At 38.0% G+C, this 13121-nt stretch overlaps 2 pseudogenes; one reads left to right on the top strand and one right to left on the bottom strand.

The window, feature by feature from the left end:
- Nucleotides 1–6261: 6261 nt before the first annotated feature.
- On the bottom strand, nt 6262–6993 carry LOC101562321 (annotated as a pseudogene).
- A 1119-nt stretch (nt 6994–8112) lies between these two features.
- Nucleotides 8113–11028, top strand: LOC101561528 (annotated as a pseudogene).
- The last annotated feature ends 2093 nt before the right edge of the window (nt 11029–13121 follow it).

The raw sequence follows: 13121 nt of genomic DNA, 5'->3' as shown, positions 1-13121 counted from the left end.
AAACAATAGAAAAATTAATCAATTATGATTTGGAATAAGCTTCATTTTGAAGTGGTAGTGGCAAAAATAACAGAGAGGTGAGTAAATTTGTATTCCTGATCTAGTAACTGATTACATGGGTATGTTCCATTCCCAAAATCAACTGAACTGCAGGCAAGGAGATATGGAACTTCCTTTATGTACATTAAACTTTTCTGATCACTAATTTAAAAAGTGAAAACAAATGGAAATATTAGCTAATCCTTCATATTTCTATATTAGCTATCATAAATTCCAAAATACTAGGCTTATAAGAGTTCCTTCTTTGCCTATGATGTTGATAGAAATTGGAAATACCACTTTTTATTTACAATTTTGCAAATAGAACTATTTTCCTGGTATGGCACATGGTGTAGACGTTCATCAAGAATTAATACAAGCATCCATCCAATACTCAAACTGCAAGATGCTATGCAAAAACCAGTAAAAAGGAAAAATGGGGGGCTGGGGAGATAGCTCAATAGAATAAGCTCTTGTTTGGCAAGCACAGAATCCTGAGTTCAATCCCTGGTACCACACACAAAACAATGGGGGGGAATATGATTTCTATTAGTAGAGAAGGAAGAGTTATCCTAGTTCTATTTGGGGATAGCCCTGCAGATGAGGCCTACAGGGACTATCAAAGGACATAAGAAAGTATTTTTTTTTCTTTCACAAGTAGTGTTTTTTTATGGAGAAAGAATGCAAGCCAAACTTTATATACATAAGCCCATATTGACTAAATTATCCAAAGAAATTGCTGCTGTGAAAACCTTGCGTGAAATATATCATAATTATAATTAAAAGAATAGAAAGCAATCAATTCTTTAATTTTATTTTCTTATAGATTCTTTCCTATTTCCTACATTACAATGCATCAAATATTTTGAGCTCCAGATTCACTGTAACTAAGCTTTAGCCTTTCCACAAAAACTCAGCCGTATACTTTCTAACATACACTTTGCATTCTCTTTACTATTGTTTGATATTTTTATACTATCATCATCTAAAAAGAACTATTTTGTAGATCTCAAGGTGCTTTGGCTAAGATTTAGAAAATCTAATTTTAAGCAGATATGAAGGAAAGAAGAAAAAGGACCTAAGTAATGAAGCTAACCATTGATAATACGGGATAATAAAGGAAGAAAGTAAGCTTAGGTAGTACAGTATGTGTGGCTCAACAGTTCTGGTATTATAGTGTACAAAGTACACTGTGAATAAAGAGAGCAATTAATTACCTGGAGGTCTTGGAGTTAAGAAAATTGGTGTCATTCATTATAAGTTTTCATGATAGAAATACAACTCTCAGACATTAAGACATCTGTCCAATAATAGATTGTGCAGTTGCTCAGTCAACCAGGGAGTTCATTAGTAATGTACTACAATTAATACAATATGAAATTTGTGGCTGGATCCTGACTTTTTGAAAAATGCCCTTGATATGCTTTAGTTCTTAATTAACATATGGGAGAAATAATGATCTCAGATTTTGGAACTGTAATTTTTTTAAGTAAAATAGCCATATATTCAGCTTCTTGCCATGCCAAAATGTTCGGGGCATACATCACTATAATTAGCACACGTTCTATAACAGGCAAAATTGTACATCAAATTATGTGTCATACTACCTGATTATATAAAAATGAAAATGATTGCTCAATTCTTCTTAACATTCCTAGTAATTTGGTAAGAGATATGAGGCACAAAATGTTAGTAAAATACGACACAAGAACAGTAATATAATTCTCACTTATATTAAACTTGTCATAATTTGTTAGGAATATACAAAGATAACAAACTTTTAAAACATTGTATTTACTTAGATTTTAGCAACAGCTTTATGTACCAAGATACAGCATACCAGGTTTGCCACTCAACTTGTTTCTCAGGCATAGCTTCAATATGAAGCTGTTTAAAATAAAAACTCAAAACCTGCTTTTTACATGCTAAATATCTTGGCAAGGGTACCATTAAACATAGTAATGTATTTGAGACAGTACAAATAAGAGTTAACAAAAGCTAAATATTAAAGGATGAACAACATTCATACAAAAAATAAAGTAACTGTCATTGGTTACATAAAATTTTCCTGATTGGTTAAAACATAACAGTTTAAAAAATGCATTTTAGAATCTTTAGCTATTAAGTTCAAAATGTCAGAGTGTCTATATGAAACAATTCCTCTCCAAAGCCTAAGTCTGGTCAAAAATTAATTCAAACAACATAACATAATTTAAAGCTACATACCATTCAGTTTTTGTTGATGTGGAGGTATAAACTCAGAGCTTTGAGACTTTCTCACACTGCAAAGGGCTATTTCTCTGGTTCACTCAAAGCAGCAGATGACAAAGTCCACAGATGCCTTTCAGCTCAATAAAGGGCAAGAGGACTCATATTCAGTTCTGACCTCCCCAGGAAGCATGGCTACTGTGTCCACAAAAGTAGCTAAAGAGATAACAAACCAACCTCCCTCCATCCTAAAAGCTCCTTCCCCATGTTACTTTACTTAGAATTAATACAGAAATTCAGTAGCATAGCAGGTTATAAACTCAATACCCAAAAGTCAATAGCATTCCTCTACAGAGACAACAAACACACTGAGAGGGAAATTATAGAAACAATACCTTTTACAATAGCACTGAGGAAAATGAAATATCTTGGAATTAATCTAACTAAAAAAGTCAAAGATCTTTTCAAGAAAAATTACAGTACTTTTAAAAAAGAGATCATAGAGGATTTCAGTAAATGGAAAGATAACACATGCTCCTGGATAGGAAGAACCAACATTCTGAAGATGGTCATACTTCCAAAATTCCTGTACAGATTTAATGCAATCCCTATCAGACAACAACCAACATACCTCACAGAGCTAGAGAAATCATTCCAAAAATCTATCAGGAACCAGAAAAGACCTAGAATAGCAAAGGCACTCCTGGGCAATAAAGACAAGGCAGTAGGCATTACAATTCCTGACTTAAAAATATACTACAAGTCTACGGAGATAAAATCAGCATGGTACTGGCAACAAAATAGACCCAAGGATCAATGGAATAGATTAGCAGATGCTGAAGCCCCTACAAACACACTCAGCCACCTTATCTTTGACAAAGGGGCCAAACATACTCACTGGAAGAAAGATAGCCTCTTTACAAATGGTGCTGGAAAAACTGGCTCTCTACATGCCGAAAACTCAAACTTGACCCAGGTCTATCACCACGCACTAAACTGAAGTCAAAATGGATTAAAGATCTAAACATTAAAGCAGAGACACTAAATCTCCTAGAAGATAAAGTAGGAGGAACTCAAGAAGACATAGTGGTAGTCAAAGACTTCATGAACAGAAATCAAATCACACAGGAAACAACTGAAAGAATTAACACCTGGGACCTGCTGTTACTGAGAAGTTTTTTCATGACAAAAAAAAATTACCAACAAAGTGAAAAGGCAACCCACAAATTTGGAAAAAATCATGAGAAATAAGTACTCAGTCAAAGGTCTGCTCTCTGGAATTTATAAAGAACTAAAAACCACTAGGGCCCCAAAATTTAAAGACCCAATCCAGAAACGGCCATCTAAAATGAACACATGTTTCTCAGAGGATGAAATTAAAGAAACAAATAAATATATAAAAAATGCTCCACATCACTAGCCATCCATGAAATGCAAATTAAAACAACATTGAGATATCATCTTACCCCAGAAAGAATGGCTATCATAACAAAATCACCCAACAACAAATGTTGGAGAGGATGTGGGGAAAAATGAATGCTTCTCCACTGCTGGATGGAATTTAGACTGGTGCAACCTTTGTGGTAATTAGTGTGGAGACTCCTTATAAAAGTTGAACTGGAAGTCCCATTTAAATCAGCTATTCCTCTACTGGGAATTTTCCAAGAGGATATGAAAACATCATATCATAGTGGTATATGTGTGCCTATGTTTATAGCAGCAGAATTTGTGATAGCCAAATCTTGGATACAAGAAAAATGTCCATCACCTGAGGAATGGTTGAAAAAGATGTGGTGTTTTTACACAATGACGTATTACTCAGCTATAAAAAATGATAAACTTGAAGTCTTTATATTGAAGTGGATGCCACTTGAACATATATTCATAAGTTAAATAAACCAGACACGCATGTGTAAATATCATATAGTTTCCCTAGTATAAAAACTGAAAAGAAGAAATACAAATAGAAATGTATAATACAAGTAAAAGGAAAGCTGGATCTTGAGGACTAACTAATCAACAGAGGGAATGGAGAAGAGCTAGGAAACATGACAATGTCAAGCCATACAGTTATATGTAGAAGATGGGCAAGGCAATGATCCTGAGAATCTCCAGAAGATTTTTGAATCTAGCAGTTAATTGGAAAGATTCTCATCCTGACTAACTATATATACTGATACCTGTGAACTAAGCAACTGCACTGAAGATGGTAATCTGTAATAGTAGTTTCATGCTTGGAGTGCCTGTCATTCTGGTTTTCTGTATATAAGGGCTGCTTGTCCTGACATGCCAGTTGCTGCTGTGCTGTCTCTCAAGTAGATAATTGTTCATAATGAAGCAATTGGTGAATGAAGGCAAGAGATAGCAAAAGGAATATTGTGGTACTGTCCTGGTTCAAGGTTGTATATGGTTAGATTTTTTGACTTATGTGTAAACATAAGAAGTATACAATTTTCATGCCTATTTTAAAAATATATTCTAATTTTTAAATGTTTTTTCATCATATTCTATAGGGACTTAAAGTTCTACATATCAATACTTGATTAAAAATACCTCTTCCATATTATGTTTAAGATGTTTGATATTCAGACAGATAGTGAGTTTAAGCATAACAGCCTAGCTTGTATGGTAAAAACAATAAGCTTGTCTTCTGGATGGTTAACAACCTAAGTTTGCAGACAAAATTTAGAGAAAAAGGAGGGCTGTAATGAAAGCCAACATTTTGGCCCTAGCCTTCCAAGATCAATTAAGACTCAGGATATATGAGAATTTGTACTGTAACGTCATGTAACTCAGGAGTGTCCCAAATTTTCTGATCAAGGAGATAATGGGGCCAAATAGAAAAGTGATCAATGATATAGTGTGCTTAAGGAGAGTCACATGGAGAGAAAACATTCTCTTGGGCTTTGACAGAAAGCACAATGGCCAAGAAATGGCCATGACTCATCCACATGGCTGACACTGACAAAGGTTCTACAATCTGAGGTACAGGATCTCAGGATAAATCCTGAGGGCATTTCACTGACCTTATCAGACCCAATAGATACAACTCTTATTGCATAGGTCCTGCTTTACCTTGGTTTCAATCATCCAGCAGAAAAGTATAAAAATGGGTTATAGAAAGTAAAGTCATGGTGTTAACTTGAGCTGTACGGGGCGCAGGTCAACAATTTCTGACATTTCCAGTGAAGTGGAAGACCCAATACTATTATGGACTACTGAACTCTTTGAGAATATTTTGCTGAGTTTATACTCCTATAATATTTAAATGATGGAACTTAACTAAAAAAGGGGATACAGATGAATGTCCATTTTGTATCTGTGTATTCAAAGTGGTTACAATAGATATATAGTTACATTCTCTTAATGAATAGTGTGATTTGTTCTAATGGTGTTTGTAACTAGGATCTCAAGTCCGCATCTTGTATAGCAATTAACCACTAGGAAAAATGTATGCAATGTGTTAATTATTGAAACTGTCCTACCAATTTGGTTTGAAACTCTCTCATTGCTATTTGTTTCTCAATAAAATTATGGGAAAAAATGCTCCTTCCTGAGGTAAAGGGTATAAAAGGGGCAAAAGTTAAGATACACTTATCCACAGAATAAGGATTTCAAAATGTCAATGTAATCCCCTACTTTATAAAATTTAACTACAGTCATCTGGCCATTTCTGATTACATTGTAAAATATATTCAAATTCATTTCTATTGATCACTAGATACTTCTAGTCAAAAACATTAGTTTTCTTTCCAAATGTTTTTACCATGATTGTGGGTGCAATGTGTTATCTCTCAGGTTATCATGCAGTAGAGGAGAAAAAGAGATGTTCAAGTAGCAAGCAACAATTATGGTCCTTTCACAAACTGGTCTTGGAGTGCTTATTAAATAGTCCAGGAACAATTCTAAGAACAAGAAAATTCTTACATGTTACCTAGTGTATCATAATTTCACAGTTGAAATTTGTTTAGACATTGCATTTTCTTCATAGTGGAGTCCTGATTTTTGTTAATGTTATGGTAATTCAGGACTTGAACTAGTAGCCTTCTTTTTTTTCTTCTTACTGTGTTTTTTATGCTTCTTTTTCTTTTTTTGTTTTTTCTCTTGCTTTTTTCATTCTTCACTGGTTTTCTTCTTTTTTGGTCGTACCTCTTCATTATGATCTGATTCTGACAAGTACTCAGATGAAGAAGGTTTATCTTCAGGATACAGCTTTCGTTTCTTGGTAAATCCTTTAATGTCCTTTTCTTTCTCAGTTGCATCCTTTTACTTCTTTTTCTTTTTTTAAATTATCCTTACTGTCTGACTCAGTTTCTGATAGGGAGGTTTCAGAAAACTTATATGAATGGTTCTTCTTTTTCTTTCTACTTTTTGCTTGCTTTTTTTCCTCATCCTCAGAATCTGAAGAACTGCTGGAAGAATTAGAGCTCGATGAAGAAGATGAATACCTACCAGATTTCTTTTTCTTTCTTCTTACAGTTTTTTTTTTGAATGAGCTCTCATTTCCACTTAATTTCTCTCTGTGCTTTTCTAGTTCTTTCTTCCAATTCTCATTCATATTTTTTCTTCAAATTCAGTAAAATCCTTAGAGCCTTTCTTTTTCTTTACTAGCTGCTCTTTCACATCTTCCCAGGTAGGCCTAGGTCAATTCAAATAATCCTGGATAGTTTGCCCTGAAGACTGGATTGGACCTCTTGATCTGGCCGTTGCTATTGGATTCATGTAAGCTACCTGATTGTCCCGTTTCCCTATGCTGCCAGAGGGATCACCCAGTTAAGACTGCCAAAGCAGTACAGAAGCAGCCAAAAAAGGTCTGCCGTGGATCCTTCTCTGGAACTGTAATATTTTTGCACAAAATTCTACTAGTTCTCAACTACTTCTTTTTTTTTTTTTTTTGTGGAACTGGGGATTGAACTCAGGCCCTTGCGCTTGCCAGGGAAGCGCTTATTCTACTGAGCCATCTTCCCAGCCCCTATTACTTCTTTGTAAAACATAAAAATATGTAAGTGAAATTTAACAGATGTCTGCTACATAAAATATCATTAATAAACATTTCAAACCAATTAGTGTTAACAAAATGATTGATTAGTAACAAATTTGCTCTATTTCTCTACTACTAATAATATTATTACTTTCTATATTTTAAGGAAAGGCCTACAGGGTGTTCAGTATCTCATTATTAGATCAGATTTGTAGTGATTCTCCTGTTTACAGCCTCCCAAGTGCTGGGATTACAGGTGTGGGCCACCATGCCCATTCTCAATGGTCATCTCAGTGGGCCCTGTGGGCGGTGCTGTCATTGCAGACCTGAGAATCGAACCTGCCGCCCCTTGAACTGATTGCAGGTGCTTTAATTCACTGAGCTGTTTGGCCGGGCCTCTATTTCTCTTTTAAATATATGAAGATTGTAGAGAAAATTGTTTTCTGAAATGTTATCTCACATGCTGTTTACAACTTATCTAAAATAATATGCCTATATATAAGTAAAACTACCAATAAAATTTTATTCCTTAAGGAATGCAGGCTGGGCTGCTGTTACAGGGGCTGAAGAGAGACAGCCCGAGCTGGTGGGGGGAGTAACGCTGGGACTGGAGCGGCTGGCGGGGAAGGTAGCAGCGGCCGAGGCATTGAGTAAGGATCTGGAAGCAGAGTCTGGGAGTCCCTGTGCGGGGCCTCCGGGGGTGCCCTGGAGGCACAAGTGCTGGGGCACGCACGGGTGGCCGGCAAGGGCTAGCAACGCGCGGGTGGCCGGTGGACAGCAGGCAGAGTAGCTGGGCCCGGGCTGCGGTGGATGGTGGCTGGCCTATGCCAGCTCCTGCTCCAGCTCCAGCTCCATCCCCTGGTCAATATGCCCGGGCTGGGGATTTGGCCTCCCGGTTCCCTCTGGGCCGCCACCATCAGTGTAAAAAGTTTTAGACCAAGGAACCATGGATAGGAGAAGTGTGGGTGAAACAGAAAATGGAGATGCTTTCCTTGACTTGAAGAAACTGCCAGCCTCCAAGTACCCCCATTGCTCTTGGTTATAAAAGAACGCCCCCATTCCACACAGAGGCCCTCGTGCCTCTCAGAAAAGTACGACAGTGATGGTGTCTGGCACCCTGAGAAATGGCATGCGTCTCTCTACCCTGCCTCAGGAAGGAGTTCGCCAGTGGAAAGTCTGTTAGAAAGAGTTGGATACAGGTCGACCTTCCCTGGTGCGCAGGACAGTAGATCCAAGAGAACGTGTAAAAGAAGATGATTTGGATGTTGTTCTCAGTCCGCAGAGACAGAGCTTTGGAGGGGTCTGCCGTGTGACAGCTTCTGTTAGCTCCCATCGCTCAGGAAGTTCATTGGAGAAAGACAGTGATGGGCTTCGCCTGCTGGGTGGACCAAGAATTGGCAGCGGGAGGAAAATCTCTGCCAGAACTTTGAAAAGGAACACTGTCTTAGTGATAAGGACCTGTGGGACTTGAGAAACTGAGACCGTGAAAGGGACTACAAGGACAAGCGTTTCAGGAGGGAGTTTGGGGCTAGTAAGCGTGTCTTTGGTGAGCATAGAAGAAATGATTCATACACAGAAGAAGAACCAGAATGGTTCTTAGCTGGACCCACGAGTCAATCTGAAATCATTGAATTGACTGGCTTTGATGACAAGATACTAGAAGATCACAAAAGCAGAAAAAGAACAAGATGGACAGCCTCTATGAAAGAAGGCATAGTTGAGTGCAATGGAGGCGTAGCTGAAGAGGTTGAAGTGGAGGTTATCCTCACTCAGAAGCCTACTGCTGATCAGGAAGTGCCAAGGGAAGTTGTCTTGCTGGAACTATCTCCAGGACCATTTGACTTTAATGAATTTTTTAACCTTGATAAAGTTCCGTGCTTGGCTTCAATGATAGAAGATGTTTTGGGAGAAGGGTCAGTCTCTGCCAGTCGGTTCAGCAGGTGGTTCTCTATTCCGAGCCAGTCAGGAAGCTGATCCAGCAGCCTTGGGTCAATGCCACATGAAGAGTTGGAGAGACTTGCAGGTCTGGAGCAAGCCATCCTCTCTCCTGGACAGAACACAGGAAATTATTTTGCTCCTATACCACTGGAAGTTCATGCTGAAAATAAAGTGGATATTTTAGAGATGCTACAGAAAGCCAAAGTGAATTTGAAACCCCTGCTTTCCAGCCTTTCTGCAAATGAAGAAAAACTTAAAGAGAGCTCACATTCAGGGGTTGTGCTTTCAGTAGAAGAGGTAGAAGCAGGGCTCAAGGGCTTGAATGTAAACCAACAAGTGAAGAATTCAACTCCATGGCAGAACACTAGAGGAGACCCTGAGTGCTGCAAGCAAGTTGACAACTCAAGAAAGACCTGCTTCTTCCAATCTTTTGTGTGGCCTTATGGAGAAATTGGAGTCTACTGCATCTTTACTGGGCCAAAGAGCAACCTCTCCTCCCGTGTCACAGGTGTTTCAAACTGGAGCAGCCTCAGCAGACTACCTTCGTGCAAGAATACCATAACCAATTGGTTTCACACCAGGACCACAATTACTTGGAGATCCATTCCAAGGCATTTGAAAGCCTATGAGCCCTGTTACAGCCCAGATGAGCCAGCTAGAGTTGCAGCAGGCAGCTTTGGAGGGCCTGGCCCTGCCACATGACCTTGAAGTACAGGCAGCAAATTTCTACCAGCCTGGTTTTGGCAAACCACAGGTGGACAGGACCAAAGATGGATTCAGAAACAGGCCACAGGAGTGACCAAGTCACCAGCACCTGTACACTGAGGGAATTCCTCTTCCCCAGCTCCTGGTGCCTCCATCACAAGCATGCTTTCTCCTTCCTTCACTCCTACCTCAGTAATCCAAAAGGTGTATGAGAGTACAGCATAAAGCAAGGAGGATCCAGCATCTGGAAAAGCAGTTAGGGGTGACAGTAAAGAAGATACTCAAAAGGCCAGTGAAGAGAACCTGCTATCATCTAACTCCATATCCAGTGATGAGCGAGACTCTTCTGCAACAAATTCCAAAGTTCCAACATTACAGCAATCTTCGTGTTCCAACCCACTATCCCAGACCAACCGTTACACCAAAGAAAAAGATTATGGACATAAAGCAACTGGAAGGAAAACTCGCACCTTGGCATCCCCTGTTCCAGGAACACCTTTCCTCCACCCTGTCCATCAGGTTCCTCTTGTCCCCCGTGTACCTATTGTTTGGCCTGCTCACCAACTTCACCCAGGGCTGGTCCAGAGAATGCTGGCTCAGGGAGTACATCCACAGCATCTTCCAAGTTTGCTCCAATCAGGTGTACTTCCTCCAGGAATGGACCTGACTCATTTACAGGGAATGGCAGGCCCAATTCTGGGTCAGCCCTTTTATCCTTTACCTGCTGCTTGTCATCCTATCCTAAACCCTTGTCCCAGAACACCTCTCCATCTGGCAATGATGCAGCAGCAGCTACAGCACTCAGTTCTGCATCCTCCAGGCTCTGGGTCCTAAGCGGCAGCTGTCTGGGTTCAGACAATTCCTCAGAATGTGCACAGTCATCCAGGCCTACCCCACATGCACTTCTAGCTGGAGCATCACCCCAGCCAAAGGAGCAGCTCTCCTGTGGGCCTTGACAAGTGGTTTGGTTCAGATGTGCTGCAGCAGACCCTCCCCTCCATGCCTGCCAAAGTCATCAGTGTAGATGAATTGGAATACCAAAAGTGAGCAAGGCAGGCAGGCTCATCCATGCCTGGACCTATGGTGGCACCCTGGTCAGCATTCTGCTGCCTCATCTTTAGTTGGTTTACAGGCTACTGTGGAGCATTCTGGGTAAAGCACTTAAGGGGAGATGGGTACCTGGCATGGTCTGCATTGTGACAAAATGATCTTAACCAAGAGTGGAGCTTACATGGCCTGAGTACAGAATGCAGAATTTTGTCAATCTTGGAAAGTTTTCTTTTTGTAAGATATGTGAATGAAGTGTTGGTGTCTTTACCAAAAGGTGACACCTAAGGGTTCTGAGGAAATCTATAGACCCTCATGTACAGAATTATGTATATACAACTTTTGTACATACATAGAGGATAGATTTTTTGAACTTATACAGCTGTACATAAAAGTAGCTGGTATTAGTTAAGCCTGTGTCAACAGTTTGGATTTTTTTTTTCACTTGTACATTTGGGACTTTTTTTCTTTTGGTTGATTAAAGCTGCAAATGCTAAATGTGTGAATAAAAAAAAGGAATGCAAATTAATAAGATATATGTAAATTAAATATTTTACACAGAAAACAAAAAATTAAGAGTAAACAAGTACTTCTATGGCTTAAGAGGTATATACATGACTGAGAAAATAATTTACTTTTTAAAATTCTATAAACAAGTTATACATTACACATGTATACACAAATATATAATGCTAATATAATGTCTATAGACAGTACACATGTACATATACATACATAATTATGTGAGAATGCCTGTGTGCACCCATGCTTTTTCTGGCTCTTTTATTGATACTTTAATATAAGTTCATAATAATCAAATTTTTTCACATTCTTATTTTTCATAAGTATCAGTCTTCTTTGTTTAGAGCTTACTCAGTATTTATTTGCAATAATTAAAATTTTGCTTTGAACTATCAAATTTTTATCTAAGATACCCTTGAATAACTCTATGCCAATATGTCCTGCAATGCCAGCTGCCAATTATCTATCACTCGTGGAACTGCTGCTCTCCCTCTTTTGTGTAATTTAAGATGTACAGAGTTAGAACTCTGCATCCTAAGGAGTCCTTGCACTTCCTCTTTCTTTGGCTTGTCTGTGTTTTTCAATAAGAGATTTGGGGAAAAAAGAAACTACACAGAGCTGTGGCTCCAAAGGCATCATTTACCAAGGGCTTTCAACCTGGATGTACTACTCAAAGTATTTGTTAACATTATTTTATTTTTCTTCTAATCATTATTGTTACGTATTAAAATAAAGATTAGACTGAGTTCAGTAACCATTCACCCAAGTGTACACTGTGTGAAAATTTCCCCTCTTCAAGCCTTTTATAGAAAAAAGAGAAATTTTTACTGAATGTTTTACCCAATATAAAGTTAAAAAAATAAAAAAAAATTCCCTCATCCCCTTGTGTTTTATCACCTCATAATATAACTATTATTTTCTTGAAACTTTGCTTTTTATATTTTTCTATCTACATACACATACACTTAAATGTACACACATACCATACACACTCACAATTTCTTTCTATGCATTTCTTACAATTTCAAATCACATTTTATATCTCTTGATATGGGGAAAGAGAGAAGAAATTATATTATTCATTTCATTTTATTCTTCACAGATAATTTTTATCATGACCTCAATTTTAGGCAAGGACAATGAATGGAAAGAAAATTACAAAACGCTGTTACTGATGGACATAGTTGCAAAAGTCCTTCCCAAAAGATTAACAAACCTAATTCAATACTACATTAAAGCATTATTTAGTGTGATCAAGTGGAATATATCCCAGAGACCTAAAGGTGATTCCACTTATGCAAATCAATGTGCAAGGTATGTCACAACAACAGGATGAGGGGATAAAAAACAAATGATCATATCATTCAAAGCAGAAAACTCATTTGAAAAAATGCAAAACAAATTCATTATAAAAAATCTCAAGTTATGTTTACAAAATGTACATAGAACAAATGACTTGCAACACAATGCAAGTCATCTGTAACAAGATGAGAGCTCAAATTTGACCCCAAAGGGAAAATTAGAAGTCTTTCTAATAACATCAGGAAGATACAGATGCTCATTCTGATCTTTTCTATTTAATACAATACTCAAAGTCCTTGCCAGAGAAATCTGATGAGAAAGAAAAAAAAAGTCATCTAAGTAGTAAAGGAAGTAGTGAAATTGTCATTATTTGCTGAGA

Source organism: Octodon degus, unplaced genomic scaffold (assembly GCF_000260255.1).
Source record: "Octodon degus isolate 3935 unplaced genomic scaffold, OctDeg1.0 scaffold00450, whole genome shotgun sequence".
In the NCBI taxonomy this organism is placed as follows: domain Eukaryota; kingdom Metazoa; phylum Chordata; class Mammalia; order Rodentia; family Octodontidae; genus Octodon; species Octodon degus.
This window is presented reverse-complemented; position numbering and strand designations above follow the sequence as displayed.